This window comes from Oncorhynchus clarkii, chromosome 9 (assembly GCF_045791955.1).
Source record: "Oncorhynchus clarkii lewisi isolate Uvic-CL-2024 chromosome 9, UVic_Ocla_1.0, whole genome shotgun sequence".
NCBI classification, from domain to species: Eukaryota; Metazoa; Chordata; class Actinopteri; order Salmoniformes; family Salmonidae; genus Oncorhynchus; species Oncorhynchus clarkii.
This window is the reverse complement of record NC_092155.1, coordinates 57,767,714-57,786,441: the sequence shown is the minus strand read 5'-3', so window position 1 is coordinate 57,786,441 and position 18,728 is coordinate 57,767,714. Positions and strand designations below refer to the sequence as shown.

At 42.0% G+C, this 18,728-nt stretch overlaps 1 protein-coding gene across 1 annotated transcript in view; it reads right to left on the bottom strand.

Moving 5' to 3' along the window:
- The window catches only part of LOC139416611 (disks large-associated protein 4-like), a 111,057-nt gene extending 92,720 nt beyond the window's left edge, over window positions 1-18,337 (bottom strand). The window contains exon 1 of the mRNA XM_071165479.1: window positions 18,246-18,337. The gene's annotated coding sequence lies outside the window, so the exon portion shown is untranslated. The remainder of the gene's footprint in view (window positions 1-18,245) is intronic.
- Window positions 18,338-18,728: the final 391 nt, after the last annotated feature.

Sequence of the window (18,728 nt, the reverse complement as noted above, 5' to 3'; positions counted from 1 at the left end):
GCGAAAGTATTCGGCCCCCTTGAACTTTGCGACCTTTTGCCACATTTCAGGCTTCAAACATAAAGATATAAAACTGTATTTTTTTTGTGAAGAATCAACAACAAGTGGGACACAATCATGAAGTGGAACGACATTTATTGGATATTTCAAACTTTTTTAACAAATCAAAAACTGAAAAATTGGGCGTGCAAAATTATTCAGCCCCCTTAAGTTAATACTTTGTAGCGCCACCTTTTGCTGCGATTACAGCTGTAAGTCGCTTGGGGTATGTCTCTAGCAGTTTTGCACATCAAGAGACTGACATTTTTCCCATTCCTCCTTGCAAAACAGCTCGAGCTCAGTGAGGTTGGATGGAGAGCATTTGTGAACAGCAGTTTTCAGTTCTTTCCACAGATTCTCGATTGGATTCAGGTCTGGACTTTGACTTGGCCATTCTAACACCTGGATATGTTCATTTTTGAACCATTCCATTGTAGATTTTGCTTTATGTTTTGGATCATTGTCTTGTTGGAAGACAAATCTCCGTCCCAGTCTCAGGTCTTTTGCAGACTCCATCAGGTTTTCTTCCAGAATGATCCTGTATTTGGCTCCATCCATCTTCCCATCAGTTTTAACCATCTTCCCTGTCCCTGCTGAAGAAAAGCAGGCCCAAACCATGATGCTGCCACCACCATGTTTGACAGTGGGGATGGTGTGTTCAGTGTGATGAGCTGTGTTGCTTTTACGCCAAACATAACGTTATGCATTGTTGCCAAAAAGTTCAATTTTGGTTTCATCTGACCAGAGCACCTTCTTCCACATGTTTGGTGTGTCTCCCAGGTGGCTTTTGGCAAACATTAAACTACACTTTTTATGGATATCTTTAAGAAATGGCTTTCTTCTTGCCACTCTTCCATAAAGGCCAGATTTGTGCAATATACGACTGATTGTTGTCCTATGGACAGAGTCTCCCACCTCAGCTGTAGATCTCTGCAGTTCATCCAGAGTGATCATGGGCCTCTTGGCTGCATCTCTGATCAGTCTTCTCCTTGTATGAGCTGAAAGTTTAGAGGGACGGCCAGGTCTTGGTAGATTTGCAGTGGTCTGATACTCCTTCCATTTCAATATTATCGCTTGCACAGTGCTCCTTGGGATGTTTAAAGCTTGGGAAATCTTTTTCTATCCAAATCCAGCTTTAAACTTCTTCACAGCAGTATCTCGGACCTGCCTGGTGTGTTCCTTGTTCTTCATGATGCTCTCTGCGCTTTTAACGGACCTCTGAGACTATCACAGTGCAGGTGCATTTATACGGAGACTTGATTACACACAGGTGGATTGTATTTATCATCATTAGTCATTTAGGTCAACATTGGATCATTCAGAGATCCTCACTGAACTTCTGGAGAGAGTTTGCTGCACTGAAAGTAAAGGGGCTGAATAATTTTGCACGCCCAATTTTTCAGTTTTTGATTTGTTAAAAAAGTTTGAAATATCCAATAAATGTCGTTCCACTTCATGATTGTGTCCCACTTGTTGTTGATTCTTCACAAAAAAATACAGTTTTATATCTTTATGTTTGAAGCCTGAAATGTGGCAAAAGGTTGCAAAGTTCAAGGGGGCCGAATACTTTCGCAAGGCACTGTAGCTGCCTCAATTACCTCGCACCCCTGCACATTGACTCGGTACTGTTACTCCCTGTATATAGCAGTGGAGGCTACTCAGAGGAAGGGGAGGACCATCCTCCACAGTGAATTTCAAACAAATAAAAATTGTAAAACATTGAAAAAGTTATCCATTTTAGATAAAAATACCAAATATATTCACGTCACCAAATAATTGATTAAAAAACACTGTTTTGCAATGAAGGTCTACAGTAGCCTCAACAGCACTCTGTAGGGTAGCACCATGGTGTAGCCGGAGGACAGCTAGCTTCCGTCCTCCTCTTGGTACATTGACTTCAATACAAAACCTAGGAGGCTCTTGGTTCTCACCCCCTTCCATAGACTTGCACAGTAATTATGACAACTTCCGGAGGACAGCCTCCAACCTATCAGAGCTCTTGTAGCATGAACTGACATGTTCACCCATTTAAAGGATCTGAGAATGAATAGTACTGAAAGCATAAGCTACAGCTAGTTAGCACTGCAGTGCATACAATGTGATGAGTAGTTGACTCAAAGAGAGAGAAGGACAAGTGTTGAACAGTTTAACAAATGAATTTCTTCAAAAATGAAGAGCAAAAGAGCTAGCAAATGCAACTGGCTAGTTTAGTTACTCAAACACCCGGATCAAACAGAGGGATGCTATGGTAGCTAGCTGGCTACGACTATCCAACACAACACTGAAACTCTTCCAAGTCAAGGTAAGCTATTGGTTTTATTAATGTATTGCCACCGGGGCCCGCCGGTGTAACTGCTTACTGACTATACACTAACGTTACCGCATGATTGTAGTGGGTTTACTAACACATTAGTTATATTAGCTATGTTGACTAGGACGTTACTTTAGCTAATATGGAGACAATGATGTAGGCTGTGTGTAGCGGATATGACATGGTTTGGCTTGGAAAGGTTTTTTTTGCCTGGTCACATACAGCTGATGTGTTGTTCATTGAAGTCCACAAACAAAGGGAAAAGCTGAGAGGCGGAGAGTGCATAGAGGATAGAATGAATACAACATGGCTGCTATAAACAGGGGTGTATTCATTCCACCGATTCTGTTGAAAATGTTTCTTAAACTGAAGCAAACTAAAACAGATAAAAAAAATACCTACATTTGTCCAATATAAACTCTTGTTTGCAATTGTTGGACTAATGATTACATCTGTAACGATTGTCTTTGGGAGAAGGAGAAGAGGACCAAAGTGCAGCGTGGTACTTATTCATAATACTTTTAATAAAGATGAATAGTGAACAAAAACAACAAACCGACAAATGAACAGTTCTGCAAGGTGCAACAAAAGCACTAAACAGAAAATAACTACCCACCCCCAGGCGGGAGAACCTGGAGGGAGGAGACGGAGAGACAGCCTGGTCCTCGGAGGAGGCACAGGATAGACCGGGCCGTGGAGGTGCGGGCCATGGAGGTGCACTCGAACTAAGGGCCTGCACAACCCGTCCTGGCTGGATGGTGATTTTAGCCCGGCACGTGCGGGGTGCAGACACACGGGAGACAGTGTGCAGAGCCGACACAGGATATCCTGGCCCGAGGAGACGCACTGGCTGTCTGGAGAGCAGTGCTGGCACCATCCGCCCTGGCTGGATCCTCACCCTAGCCCGGCAGATGCGGGGAGCTGGGATGTAGCGCACCGGGCTAAGAACGCGTACTGGGGACACCGTGCGCTCCACTGCATAACACGGTGCCTGACCAGTACGACGCCCGCCACGGTAAGCACGGGGAGTTGGCTCAGGTCTCCAAACTGACTCTGCCACACTCCCCGTGTGCCCCCAAAAAATTGGGAACCATACCAGGCCAAACACATAGAAATAGAAAACATAGAACAAAAACATAGAATGCCCACCCCAACTCACGCCCTGACCAAACTAAAACAGAGACATAAAAAAGGAACTAAGGTCAGGACGTGACAACATCCTAGATAAGATAGATGAAGGCAAGAGTGTGCAAGGCGGTATTGAATGTGCCAAATATTTATCTCGACCTGTGTGCACCTACGTTGTAAACGTTCACTCATAGGCTAGGTTGTAGCAGCCTCATGATGGGTATAGGGCAAACTATGATGTTACATTGACGTGGGTGAACGGAATATGAATTACAGTCATCCAACATGCTGTAATAGAAATGAGGTCATGCTCATGATTTTATTTTTTTAAATAAACGGCACTGACCTCCACTAGTATATAGGAATGCTATTTTCTACTCCCCATATATAGCCATGTTGTTTTTACTCTTTATTTTTATTCGTTATTCACTGTGCCACTATTTCAATTATTATATTTTTTTGTAATCTTATCTATAACTCTGCATTGTCGGAAAATGACCTGTAATTAAGCACTTCATTGTTAGTCTACACCTGTTGTCTATGAAGGGTGTGACGAATACAATTTGATTTGAGTTGACACACGCACGGACAAGCACACATGCATGGAAGCATGCGAGTATAAAAGACCCCACACACATGCACACACAAACACACACACACATACATACACAGACACAGACACAGACACACACACACACACACACACACACACACACACACACACACACACACACACACACACACACACACACACACACACACATACACACGCACACACACACACACATACACACACACACACACACACACATACATACACAGACACACACACACACACACACACACATGCACACACACACACACACACACATACATACACAGACACACACACACACACACACAAACACATGCTCATACAGTATCCTTGGGAAATGACAAACAGGGGATCTGCGCTCCAGCCATCTGGGGACAATGCGGCAGCAGCTACAGCAGATCCATTACAGTAACAGGGTCTGGCATGGCAGGCAGGTTCAGCTGAAGGAGAGGACAGGCATTGACACCCATACTAATGAGACTACACATTAGGCAGTCAGTAACCGACCACGTACTGTAGCATGCAGGGCGCGATGACAGCAGAGACAATCACATCTCTACGAGAAAGAAAGCTATTATCTCACAATGGAATCCCCCTCGCATACCCATTCAATAAAAGCTATTTGCTCTGGTACCTCTATCAGTTCCTTGAACCACTGTACTGACACATTTCCATAGATCTACTACTGTGCTCCGAGCTTTTGTAAAAGCACGCCCCTAAACCTCATTGATGTTCACACTGATCCAGAGATCCACAGTGGATGTGTTCGATAGTGGATCCTCATAGAGCTTACGCCAGAACCTTAATGACAATATCCTGAGTGACTGGGACTGACATAACTGATTATGTCTTCATTTGGGCAGTTGAGTAATTATCAGATTGTGTGTGTGTGAGTGTGTGTGTGCGCCCATGTGCATGAGTGAGAAATGCAAATAGTTGAGTCAGTCAGCAACCTTCGAGAGCCCTTGAAAACCTCCAGATGAAATTCATTGCATCCCCCAACGGTTTAATAAGGCGCAGCATTGCCTTATGATGACAGACAGATGCTTTCCATGCAGGGAGGCAGCCACTGATCGACTTGGTTCAATTATTAATGTCAACTCCCGATTCCAGTCTGTGCCTTCCCCAGGTAAAAAAAAAACATTTGAAGACCTATGCATCAGAGTCTGGGATGATTTTTATAAATTGTATCACATAGCTGAAAGCCACATTGTACAATAGCTCCAGTCCAAGGGCCAGCCGCAAAAGGACATCCAGTTGGGGACACTTGCATGGGGTGGGTGTGTAGACGGTGCACCTTTGCACTGCCTGCGCCAACCCAAACTATCAATCTACCCCCCGGTCTCCAGTGGAGCGAGAGCCCCATTGTGCTGCCCCATTACCTGCCTGTCTTAAGGAGGGAGCAGCTGTGAATTATGCAACAGCTGTGTTTCTGTTTACAATAAAAGTGTAGTGCTTCGGTAAGCAAACAAGGACATCTAACCCCGGAGGACGGCTGGGTCTGGACTGTCTTTTCCTGCCGTAGGTAGGGATGTCAAACAGACAAAACTCACACTGACCTCAGGCTAAAGTCACAACACAAGAGGTCTGATGAGGACACATGAGGACGAGACAAGATGTTGCAAGACAGCTCAATTGACAGCCTCGCGGTGTGTGTGTGTGTGTGTGTGTGTGTGTGTGTGTGTGTGTCAGTGACAACCCAAGCCATCATTCCCTAGCAAGAGGAGAACTGAATTCTTTGCCTTGGTTGCTAATATTGCCGCAGTATAGAACTAGGATGGATGAGTTAGTGTATTACATCATGCTCTTCACTATAAATCCCACAGGGTACAGTCACCTCATGCTAATGAATGGGGAATAGCATAATTTCTTATATTAATTTGTGGTTTTCACCTGTAAGTTATGTATTCTACAGCTTTTTCCATCCTATCTCCATACAATCTCTGTCTATGCAGTGGTGCTAAATGATAATGACTGAGCAATCCTATGAGTTGTTCAGATGAGTTGTTCAGTTGCTTGTGCGTGATTAAGTATGCCTTCTATGACTTTGCGTGATTCTTTGTGTTTCAATACTCTGTGTGTGTGTATGCTAGTAAATTTACAATAAAGGTACAATGAATGTACAGTAGCATATCATAAAAGTAGGGGAAACAATTATATGCACTACTGCCATCATTAACATTATGAGTGTGAAGATAGGACCATATTTGAATGGAAATACCTCTGAATGCTTAGACTAGATAAAAGAAGGCTGGCTGTGAGCTATACTAGGGCTGTGATTGTATATATCGGCTTAATTTGATGACCATTTCAACCTCAGGGATTAGTAAAGAAAAACCCACTGTTGTTGACCAAAATTCAAACAGCCTCCAGGAAGGAGAATATCTTTTCACAAACAGAACTGTCTGTGTATGTCTTTTCACAAACAGAACTGTCTGTGTATCATACTATTTTTCTGCCCCCAATGGGGCATTCTCACAGCATATTACAGTGATAACAACCTCAGAGATAACTGAGAGGAGAATAGAGAGAAACATTTCGGAGTATCCCCAGGGAGACTTTGTAAGTGCTACTAAATGCAACAATCTACATGATTCATGTATTGTGTGAGTAAAATGTTTTTGTTCTTCTTCAGTGTGATAAATGTGCATATAAATATTGCAGTCTATTCATATGAGCCATAGTTATCAAATAGCATCACTTAACTTCTTCAGCATTTTATTGTTTAAATGATAAGAAATCCATGTTAGTCGTGGCCTACAGTAATAATTCTGTAGGCTATGTATTTTGTATTATGATCTTCTTATATAAAAGACACTTTGGCCGCAACTGAAAGCTACTGCAATGATCCAATCCACAGGAGGAGCTGCAGAGAGAGACCCTGAGTCCTGAGGATGAGGAGAGAAAGAGGAAGAAAACACCAATTGAAAAACAGCTGCATGGATTTGGAGAATGCCCAAAGGGGAGATTGTAAGACGTTTTATATCAAGGTCACAATGGGATGGACACAAAACGATTGTGACTGCTAGTGTTAGAAGTTCTGAGAGACATGTTGTACACACACACACCGGTTCTCTTCATGAAATTGCCTGACCGTTACTTAGACACAACATCTATGACGGTGCCACACACTCACCAATCCTAGCAGCCATTGTCAATGGCTAAGTGTTACTCTTGACCCAAAGGGTCTGAAAAAGATGGGCCAGCATCAACTGTACTTGGCACACTCTCCCGATCTACCCCTGTGGCACGATTCTTATATTTAAAAAAGGAAACTAAACACCAATGTTCCCTATAATTTTTATAGGCACTGAGAACATTTCAGGTCTGCTGAGCGCAAACTTGAATGTTGTGAAAATTCTATGCAATTTCCAGCGTGCGTTTACTGTGCGTTAACACGTGCCTGTTCTTAACTGACTTGCCTAGTTAAATAAAACGTCAATTTAAAAAAACACTGAGGCAGAATCCGCTTTAAGTTACAGTTTTACAGTTTTAACAATGGCCCAGTAGGCTACTATGGATATTTGCCAAATAAATATAAATATTTTTTTCCCATAGCATTATTACAGTGATCTAAAAACAAGCGCATCTACTCAAGACCGCTCATGCTGTCCAGTTCAAAGTAAACGGCACAGATCCATATATGGCAATGGTCTACTTGCATATAGGCCTACTGCAGCCCTGATTGGTAATGCCGCATGCAATAGAATCCTACTCCGATGAGTTCTACCAACAACAAAACGTTCCTTTTGTTTCAGTATGTTGCATTGAAAGTGGCTAATATTGCATTGATTCGATCACAATTGCCACAGTAAAGGGAAACGGTGATAGTGTTAACTAACAGGGTAAACTCTACAAAGCTGGATGAAGTTCTATCTGGTGCTTCTCTATGTGTGATATTTCTTCTGCGCAGTCCTGGGTTGAAGCTGCGCGGCAGTTTCTGGGTTGGAGCTGCGCGCCCGCCCATACGTGCAGTTTAGAGGGAACATTGCTAAACACCATAGTAGGTATTCAGAAAGCACTTATAGAAGTACTGTATATCCTATCCTATACTTGGCTGCAGTGTGAGCATGTCATTGACGTTCCTCTGCCTTTGCATTCTCAAGCAGCAAGACATTCAGAGAGGCAGCATCAGTGACAGCCTCTGAATATCATCTCCCAGTCTCCCAGAGTATCACACATACAGTGCCATCGGAAAGTATTCAGACCCCTTGGCTGTTCCCACATTTTGTTACGTTACAGCCTTATTCTAAAATGGATTAAATACATAAAAAATCCTCAGCAATCTACACAGTTGACAGTGCATGTCAGAGCAAAAACCAAGCCATGAGGCCGAAGGAATTGTCTGCAGAGCTCCGAGACAGTATTGTGTCAAGGCACAGATCTGGGGAAGGGTACCAAAACATTTCTGTGGCATTGAAGGTCCCCAAGAACACAGTAGCCTCCATCATTATTAAATGGAAGAAGTTTGAAATCACCAAGACGCTTCTAAGAGCTGGCCGTCCGGCCAAACTGAGCAATTGGGAAAGAAGAGCCTTGGTCAGGGAGGAGACCAAGAACCCAATGGTCACTCTGACAGAGCTTCAGAGTTCCTCTGTGGAGATGGGAGAACTTTCCAGAAGGACATCCATCTCTGCAGCACTCCCCCAATCAGGCCTTTATGGTAGAGTGGTCAGACGGAAGTCACTACTCAGAAAAAGGCCCATGGCAGCCCGCTTGGAGTTTGCCAAAAGTCACCTAAAGACTCTTAGACCATGAGAAACCATATTCCCTGGTCTGATGAAACCAAGATTTAACTCTTTGGGCTGAATACCAAGCGCCATGTCTGGAGGAAACCTGACACCATCCCTACGGTGAAGTGTGGTGGTGGCAGCATCATGCTGTGGGGATGTTTTTCAGCGGCAGGGTCAAGTACAGAGAAATCCATGATGAAAACCTGCTCCAGAGTGCAGGACCTCAAACTGGGGCAAAAGTTTACCTTCCAACAGGACAACGACCCTAAGCACACAGCCAAGACAATGCAGGAGTGGCTTCGGGACAAGTCTCTGAATGTCCTTGAGTGGTCCGGCCAGAGCCCGGACTTGAACTCGATCGAACATCTCTGGAAATATCTGAAAATAGCTGTTCAGCAACGCTCCCCATCCAAACCGACAGAGCTTGAGAAGATCTGCAGAGAAGAATGGGAGAAACTGTCCAAATACATGTGTGCCAAGCTTCTCGAGGCTATAGAATAAGGCTATAACGTAATAATATGTGGAAAAAGTCAAGGGGTCTGAATACTTTCCGAATGCAATGTATAACTCTAAAAATGTCATGAATCAAGGGCCCATAAAACTGTTGAGATGTAAATGCACCGGGAACATTTTCATGAGAAGGCGTTACTATACGTGACAGTTCATTTGTTAAGGCGATAGTTCACTAAAATGACAAATATACTATTCCCTATGGAGAACTAGCAACATTGCTAAAGTTTAGCTCTGGATGAGTAAACAGATATATTGTTATATATCCCAAAGTCAGTAAACTACTACTAGTTATCAATAAAATGTGGTAAGTTTGTAATATTTGTGAAATACTATTTTATGGAGGTTTTCATATTGATATAGAACAAGACAAAAACAGCAAGGCCTATCCAATGGGCTTTAAACATGCTCTAAGGTAAATGTATTTCTTTGTTTTTACCATTAAGAGCTTAAGTGATGGCTATTCTTCTGAAAAAGGGGTGAAAAAAGTATTTGCAAAAGAGGACCAGAACCTATGATATGAAAAATCAAGGACTCGGCACTATAAGATCCTATCTGCAAAATGTATGGTCTTGAGATAATGAGTATTTTTCCTATTAGTCCCAGATGTCAGAACTGTTTTGTGATGTCTTCCAATACCAGAACTCAAAAAGTACATCACCTTACAGCAATGATGTTTTATTAACAACCCAGCATTGTGTTATTAGATTGCAGATATACCTTATAGCACCAAGGTCAAAGGTATTTGAGCAGTTAGAACTTTATTATTATACCTTTTTTTATTCATCGTAAATTGATTTTCAGATCTCATACTCAAGTTTAGCTTAATCTAGTGGTTCAGAAAGAGGATGTGGATTCCTTGACTCCTAGTCAGAAAGTCCTCCACTGGGTTCATGAACAATAATCAAACCATACACTAATCTATGTGAGCTGTGTGTGAGTAACATAGGCATCCCTTGCATTTTTAATTACACTGGGAATCTGTGCAAAGCACTTCCAGTCTGATGGACTTTGGGATTAGGGATAAGAAGAGAAAATGAAAGAGAAACCATACCAATGTTCCCTAGAAGGTACTTAAAATGATCTCTGTTTTATAATTATTGTAACATTTAATATGTTATCAGTAGAACCAATAATATATTAGGCTATATGTCAGTTAAATAGGCAACCAACATAAAGAATGGTCGTGGAAACCAATCTTCCAATTAATAATTGCACTAGTCCTGACTGTACTGTAGTCTAGCAAGCCTACAGCTAATCTAAGAGTATCCCTTACATGAGATTGCTGCTTGGCACCAGGGCTCTGATGTTACACAATCTGGTGTAATCTGAGAATGGAGTCACAAGGTTGGCATCCTGCAGTGTTAATCTGACTACAGAGGACTCATCTCTGCTCACTGACATTCAATATGTTCTAGACCCTGTCTGTAAAAAGTATGTCTGCGATGAAACACCTACAGAGTACTATCTCAGATGACAAATAGCTCAAGCCAATTCTTTTAAATGAAGCATGAAATAATTGTGAAATAATACGTTTCCGTGGCATTCGCATGGAGGAATAATCCCAAAAGAGTTTTCTTGTGGTTGCATTTTTTTTTTGGTAGGTCATCACACATCACATTCACAAATCATATTCCCCTTGATTCCCCTTGATTCCCCATTGACTCCCCTTGACTCACTGCTCTCATATTGTTGCCAAACAAAATGAGAGAACTAACTTGGTGGTTTCTGCTTGCAAATTTCTGAAGACGACCTTCTTGCTGCTTGAGCAGTGGCTACTGAGTGGGAGATGATTCTATAACAAACAGAAGACATCTCACAGAAGTATGTTAGGATAACATATGGCTCTTCCTTCTACATAATCTTCCCTCTTCCTAAGGAAACATCCATCCATAGGGGTAATGGATCTAATAAGGTAATAAGGTCTGTTAGTGGGTGTCAAAATGTTTATGTTGAGTTATGTTACTTTGTGTGTGCGTGAGTGCATATGTGAGTGTGTGTGTCTCAGCGTTCATCAAATACATTTTATATGCTGAACACCCACAGACACTAAATCACCAAGCAATGCCCCTGAAACGGCAAAGAGAATAACATAAATGATCTTTGTAGTTACACAACAAAGTAACTCTCTCTGCATTGAATGTAGCGTACAGCCCTGCAGTACTGTATACTGTACATTCATTTTTCTCCCACCATCGCCGCCTCCTCTTCCTGACAAACAACTTATCTTCTTACTAATGTAATTAACTGCTTGGAGGGTTTTCTCTCTGAGTCTTTTTATTTCCTTAACATTGCTGTAACTGTATATTATTTAGCTTGCAGGTTTTCTGTTATGGCTGATTTTAAGTTAACTACAACAGGGTAAGACATTTTCCAGAACCAGGGCACAAATAACTGACTGTTTCATTTTCAGAAGGAAAAAAAAAAGCCTGCATGAAGCTACATTTTATGATTTAATTTCACCACTACTCATGCCACAATTACAGACAATTTTTCTCCTCAAAGTTGAGTAAATATTACAGAATGCCAGAAAAAGCTCACTAAATGGAACAAACAGCTGGTCCAGCATATTCCCTGTGTTGGACGCAGGAGACGTAAATTAATCACCCAGGGACAAAGACTCATTAATTGCTGTGTTGCTGATTAATCGTCCCTTGTGAGCGACGTTTAACTTAACATGCAAATCTGTGTCAGAGGATCCTTTCAGTGAGAGTGGAGAGGGAGCAGGGAAATACTGGAGACAGACACTACACCCGTGGGGAGAAAACAGCTAACACAAAGTCCATCAGGTACGGAGAACAGCTATTTCCAACATTTAGACAAGGTAGAAAATGTAAGAAATAGAAAGCTATGAATAAAGGGGGGCCGAATGGAGGTAACCAGAGGTAGAGGGTTTCTTTAGAACACCACTTATAGTCGTCAAGAGCTGTCTAAATGAGCACACTGTATTTAGATCCTATTTTTTCTGCCCTTCTTGCTTTCTTTGACGCAGTGAACAGACTGTTGAGACTTGAGAGGATGAGAGAGAGAACAATGGAGAGAGAACAGTTTGCTGAGGGACAAGAGGATTGTTGTACAATCCACTAATCTGCTAGCAGGAGCTGTCATTGACTCAGCAGAGAACAGCACAGGGACAGGATGCTACAGTGTCAATAGAGCCAGCAGCCTGCAATTAACCACCTCTTCCTTCCACTTCATCAGTACTAATATGGGATGTATGGAAAGGGACATTAAAAAGGTAGTCATATCTCAGAGGAAATGAGACGCTCCTCCCCAAGACAATGACACCATTTTATAGAACGCTTTCAAGTCCTCTAGATCAATAGGTTTGAGAGAGGGATGGCACAGGGCAAGGGCAGGAAAGAGACATTCTTACTGAACCTAAAGGAGCAAACCACAAGCATGTTTATCATGACCAAGGTTTTGTGACATCTGGTGTGCAGTAAATTGAATTTTCCACATGGATATCGACTCAAACAAATCCATGAAATCAAGTGATTGAAATCCACTTAATCTAATTTAGTGGGACACTGTGTTAACACTGACACACGTGGTCATCATCTGCTCCTGCCTCCACACTGTGGTGCATACAGAAGCCTAATACATGCTCGTCAACAGGGAGCTTTTATCCATCTTCCTCTCACTGATCTCCTCTCTATGTCCTCTCAATCTGCCTCTCATCCAGGCCTTGTTTCTATGGAGAAGAAAACAGATATGAAAATATGCTATTGGTCAAGAGTCTAAAAATACACCCCCACTCAAGGACAAAATTTGACACAACAAAACCCCATGAAGACATTTCAGAATGTCCTCTCCTTCCTTTTACCCCTTTTCTCCCCAATTTCATGGTATCCAATTGGTAGTTACAGTCTTGTCTCATCACTGCAACTCCCGTACGGACTTGGGAGAGGCGAAGGTCGAGAGCCGTGCGTCCTCGAAACACAACCCAATCAAGCCACACGGCTTCTTGACACAATGCCCACTTAACTCGGAAGCCAGATGCACCAATGTGCGGGAGGAAACACTGTACACCTGGCGATCATGTAAGTGTGCACTGCGCCCAGCCCGCCACAGGAGTCACTAGTGCGCAATGGAACAAAGACATCCCTGCCGGCCAAACCCACCTCTAAGCTGGACGATTCTGAGCCTATTGTGCGTCGCTCTAATGGGTCTCCCGGGCCGGCTGCGACAGAGCCTGGACTCGAACCCAGAATCTCTAGTGGCACGGCCGGCTGCGACAGAGCCTGGACTCGAACCCAGAATCTCTAGTGGCACGGCCGGCTGCGACAGAGCCTGGACTCGAACCCAGAATCTCTAGTGGCACGGCCGGCTGCGACAGAGCCTGGACTCGAACCCAGAATCTCTAGTGCATTTAGACTACTGCACCGCTCTGGAGGCTGTCGTTTCCTTCCTTGCTGAATATATTTTGTTATTTACTATGAATACATTTGATTATACAGGGTCACTGAGCTGCATGTGTACTGGGCACAGTAGATGAGACAGACACATTTAGGCACTTTGATTTTCATGTAATTTTACTTTTACAAATGGACCCAAAAATGTACGAATTGTGGTGGCGCCACGACACGACAAGCTAGCAAGGGTTTTTGACAAAGTGAGCTTCACGCTTCAGTGTGCATAACAGCACAGGCAATTTGGCTCTCTGTGTCCACAGGAGTGTCCCACAACATGGTTACCACGGTGCACTCCAACACAGTGTAGTCACAGAGTAGTGTTGCCAGTGACACATGAGGCTGGCTGGTGGAGAGAGGCTCTGTAATGTAATTGCCTTGCAGTGTACCACCAGCTGACCTACACCCACTACATGGTGTACTGTACTGCTGAGAGCAGTCAGATAGGTAGCTAGGGAGTGGAAAAGAATACAAAAAAGGATTCAAATTAATGTGAACGAATTCGGTGCTCGAAGTTATGAGGTTTACGCAGTATATGCTGCATATAACATCTGTTTTTACTTAAAAGGTCAGAATAATATGTAATAGCCTTGGTTATAGGAGAAAGAAGAGAAGAGTAGAGAAGAGATGAGAAGAGTAGAGAAGAGATGAGAAGAGATGGGGCAAGACGACCAAGTACCATCTATTGGGTGACTACATACAGCTCAAGGCGAAATGCATGGTGACATCGTTGCTCTGTCTCCCGTCATGATACAGTTAGGTTGCCCAGCAGTTTAGCAGTAACAGTTCCTCTCTTGGGAGTCTCCATGATGATGTCACAGAGAGAGAAGACAGTAACAGGGTTATGAAAGGCCTTGGTCATTGGAGACTGGGGTCAGAGACAGTGTCTGTTCCATCATTCATATTCAGTTCCCCCCCATGAGCAGCATAGTGGAACATAGATCAGTCAATATATCTTATCATGCATCATTTGCTTGCTGTAAATAATCAATTACAATTGTTTTTCATTGACTGACTTTACTAGACTGTTCATCTTGGAATATTGATATCAATAACACCTTGCAGAAATGTTTTTCTCTGTTCTCTTCGAATATGACGAAATCCTGGTACATCAACATTTCATAGCAACAGCCTTGCTTTTAGTTGTCTTGACATTTCTACATAATGGCCTATTCCCCAGTCACAGGTGTCATTGAGGCTCATGAAACCTGATTAAATGCATCTCACAATGAATAGTCCACAAAAGGGAGAGAGAGAGAGAGGTCAAACCCAAGGTCATGGATCTCATATCACAGAAGAAAATATTGTCACTTAGAGCAATTGCTAATGCAACGTTGGTCCCTATAATCATGTCATAGTGGTCAGTGATACATGATACTGTATGAAATGGCTGTGTATCGCTCTACTCATCCTGACTATGACAACTACCTGGAGAACACCCACTATTCTGGATGTAAGCCAGCTCCAGTTCCCTTAAAGGCCACTAGCAGTGACATCATTGCTGGTAACTCCCTGGCAGCAGATAGAACACTGGCACCACAGTGACTAAGCAGAGAGAGAACCTTCAGCAGAGAAGGATGATTTAATTAGTGTCACTTCAGCGGGATGGAGTAGAAGCCATCAAACCTCCAGAGAGGCTCCTCAACATACAGGAATGTAATATGTGTATGGTGGTGGGAGCTTTGACTGTTCGCCGGAACCTGCAGGTATAACATTTGAATGAAAGACAAAAGGAAAATGTTCAGCACAATTGTAATTTATGTTTAAGTAATTTAGCTAGCCTCTTTTTTTTAAAGGTCTGACATACAGACATGCTATGACCTATTCATAGCGAATTCAATGCGACAATTTATTCAAACAATAATCTGCCAACATGCCAACACCATTTCACATGGTTAAAACATGCTTAAGTAGCATGTTCTTCTGAAATGTCGTAGAGCGGGCCTCTGATTAGCAGTCACAGTTAAGGTTGCAAAGCTACCGGTAATTTACCAAAGTTAACCGGAATCTTCAGTAATTTACGTAATTAACAGAAAATCTATGGCAATCTATCATAACTGGTCATTTATAATTGAATAACTTTTTTAAAAATGTATTAATATATAGTATTAATTGATTATATTTGTGTCCATATTGTCCATGACTTTCTAGTAGATAAACCATATGGTTCAATAGAATATAGCCTAATTAATGAAAAAAGTATCTTAACAACAATGGCATTCTTTTCTATTAACTCTGCAACTTTTTCACAACTGCCACCAGTTTGACACCAAAATATTGACATCAAATACATACTGACAGTAAAATAAACACAAAAATATAGAACGAATATTTCATGATGAAACCCTCACATTAAACACCAATGGTATTCACTACGTTGATGGTTTATATTTAGAATATTGTTCTACAGATTTGTCATTCTATATTAAAATCCTCTTATGTAATTATTTCATACACAATACTTTATATGTGACAAGGCGACACAGAGGGCCAGACACCTGTGATTATCTGAAGTACCCAAAAGGGCCACTAGATGTCTTGTGATAGATAACTTTAAATAATTGAAAGATACCAAAATTCTGGTAGTTTATTGGTAAATGATGGTAGTTTATTGGTAAACTTTGAAAGTTTCCAGTAATATACCCTATTTTTGTAACCGTTGTCACAGCTCTCAGCTGCCCAGAGCTCATTGAAGGTCTGCCTGCAGCAGCAGCAGTTGGGAGGAGAGTAGAGCACAACCAGGCTGCTACACTATGACATCCCTCAATATGCCTGGCAATGATTTGTTGCCGAATTAAGCTGCGGATGAATTATTAATCACTCCTCCAATGACAAAATAGGCTTTTAATTGCTGGAAGTCCGGTTGGACAACAACAACAACAACAACAGCCCGGACCCCGACGGATGCAAACTCATTCCATCGACCTGCCCCTGCTCTGACTTCCCCTGGCCTCCTCTGCTCTGACTGAGACAAGTGTGCCAGATTGCATGCTGTAGAGACAGGAATCCATCTGACCAAGGGGAAGGCTGTCCTGCAGTTCTTCTATATTGGTCTGTGCTTTGCAGTGTTAGATCTCATACAGACTACAGTATTTTTTCTCTAATGGTATGTTAATGTTTCACCCACAATTGGGATTTGTACTAAAGCTTTTGTGTTATTACATTTGCAAAAATGAAAGAAAAAGGAAACAAACCTCAGATAATTTAGTTAGACTGCAAGGATTTGTTATGTATAAAAACAGAACCACTTTTTCAAATACTCCATCAATTAGAGTAGAGATGGGACAGGACAGAGAGGGGTATTAAAAAAAGAGATATTGTGCATTGCATTTAGCATGATGTATTAGGTTAGGTTAGGTTACATTATGAATGGAAGAATTATAGGACGTGTTGTATCATACCTCTTACCAGGTTGTACAAAAGCATATGAATTGGATCATACATTTTGGTGGATGTTTAGTTTTATATGTTTTTCTCTGGGGCCAGGTTTCCTTTTGTGCCATAACAACAAAAGATAATTATGGGGAAATTTAAATTGGCAGTTAGGGGAAATAATGACAAAGGTTAGGATAATTTACGTAAAAGGTTAGGAGAACGAAACAAAAGTTTCGGTGAATTTAGCAGGAATAGATGAATTTGGTCACGTTTAGAATACATGTTAGGGGCAGGATTAGCTAAAATGCTACAGTTGTCCCCAACCGGATTTGAACACGCAACCCTTGGATTGCTACCGAGACAGTCGCGGATTACACACACACACGCACCAACCAGACCTACCTACCTACTTTCGTTTCTGTTTAAAGTAAGTAAACCATTAGTAGATATCAAATTTATTAGCGGTGCTGATAAATCCTGTACGTAAAGTATGGTTCCTATGACTTTGATGCCAGGCTGCATTACTGAATCTATTATACACGTTGCTTTGTATGATTTGGATTACCTGACAGTAATTCAAAGGAAGTTATAGCTATAGTCAATGTTATAGTCTTATTCTGAGAATATGGCCAGCACTTTAGATTTGTTGACATGTTGACCAGCTACAACTGTAAAGTTTCAAACATATCAAACAAACTGGCATCACGGATAAGTTCTGGGTAGACAATATAGGACACATACATTCCCTACTGTATATCCACACAAATTCAGGCTGTATTTGGATTTCCCTTAGTAGGTTATGCTCTTGAGTTTGACAAGATGGTATAGCATATATAAGCACCATACATTGAAATCAAAGATCAATACCTTCACCATCTAAGTCTCCATTGACTAGAATACCAATTAACTCCACATAGAGATGTGCAAATAGCCATACATATTGTACACACGTAACATACATTACTAATTTATGTTGCGTAAAGTAGCCTAAGTTATGTGAAATGTAGCCAACTAAACTGAACATGAGAGAACCAGCAGTCTGTAACTCTATCCATGTAAACTCGACTGCAACATAGTAACATAATTCGCATATCTCGCAACATTCCTCACACAAAAATAGAGGCAATTATTCAATAGCTTACCTTATTTCATTCTTGACTGTTCGGTGGGTGTCGGTCACACAAGACTTGATATCCTATTACATGTCCCAAAAATATATGTCCTTTTTATCGACAATATGACTGATGAGTAGGTAAACTGCGCTGATCTAAAATATCGCACAGGTTTAGATTGGCAGCCCTTCTCAGTCTAATGGAATGAACATTGTTTTCTGTCCTCCGCTGTTGTGTCCCCCTGCGTGTCGAAGGATAAACGAGGCTAAATTGGACCCCACAGCGGTAGACTACCCATCACAGAGTCTCATTCATGACACGTTTGCAGTGGAGAAGCGTTTCTGTGGCAGCCGGTGATGCTGCGGCGTTTGGTCAATGGAGACATGGGATGAGAGGCGGGGGTGTGGGCAGTGGGCAGCACAGGGCCCTGAAACAGAGCAGTTCAATAATTACTATAGTGATCAGCTCAATTTATAGCAAACTGTCATTTACAACAAGGACATCTGCATTTGA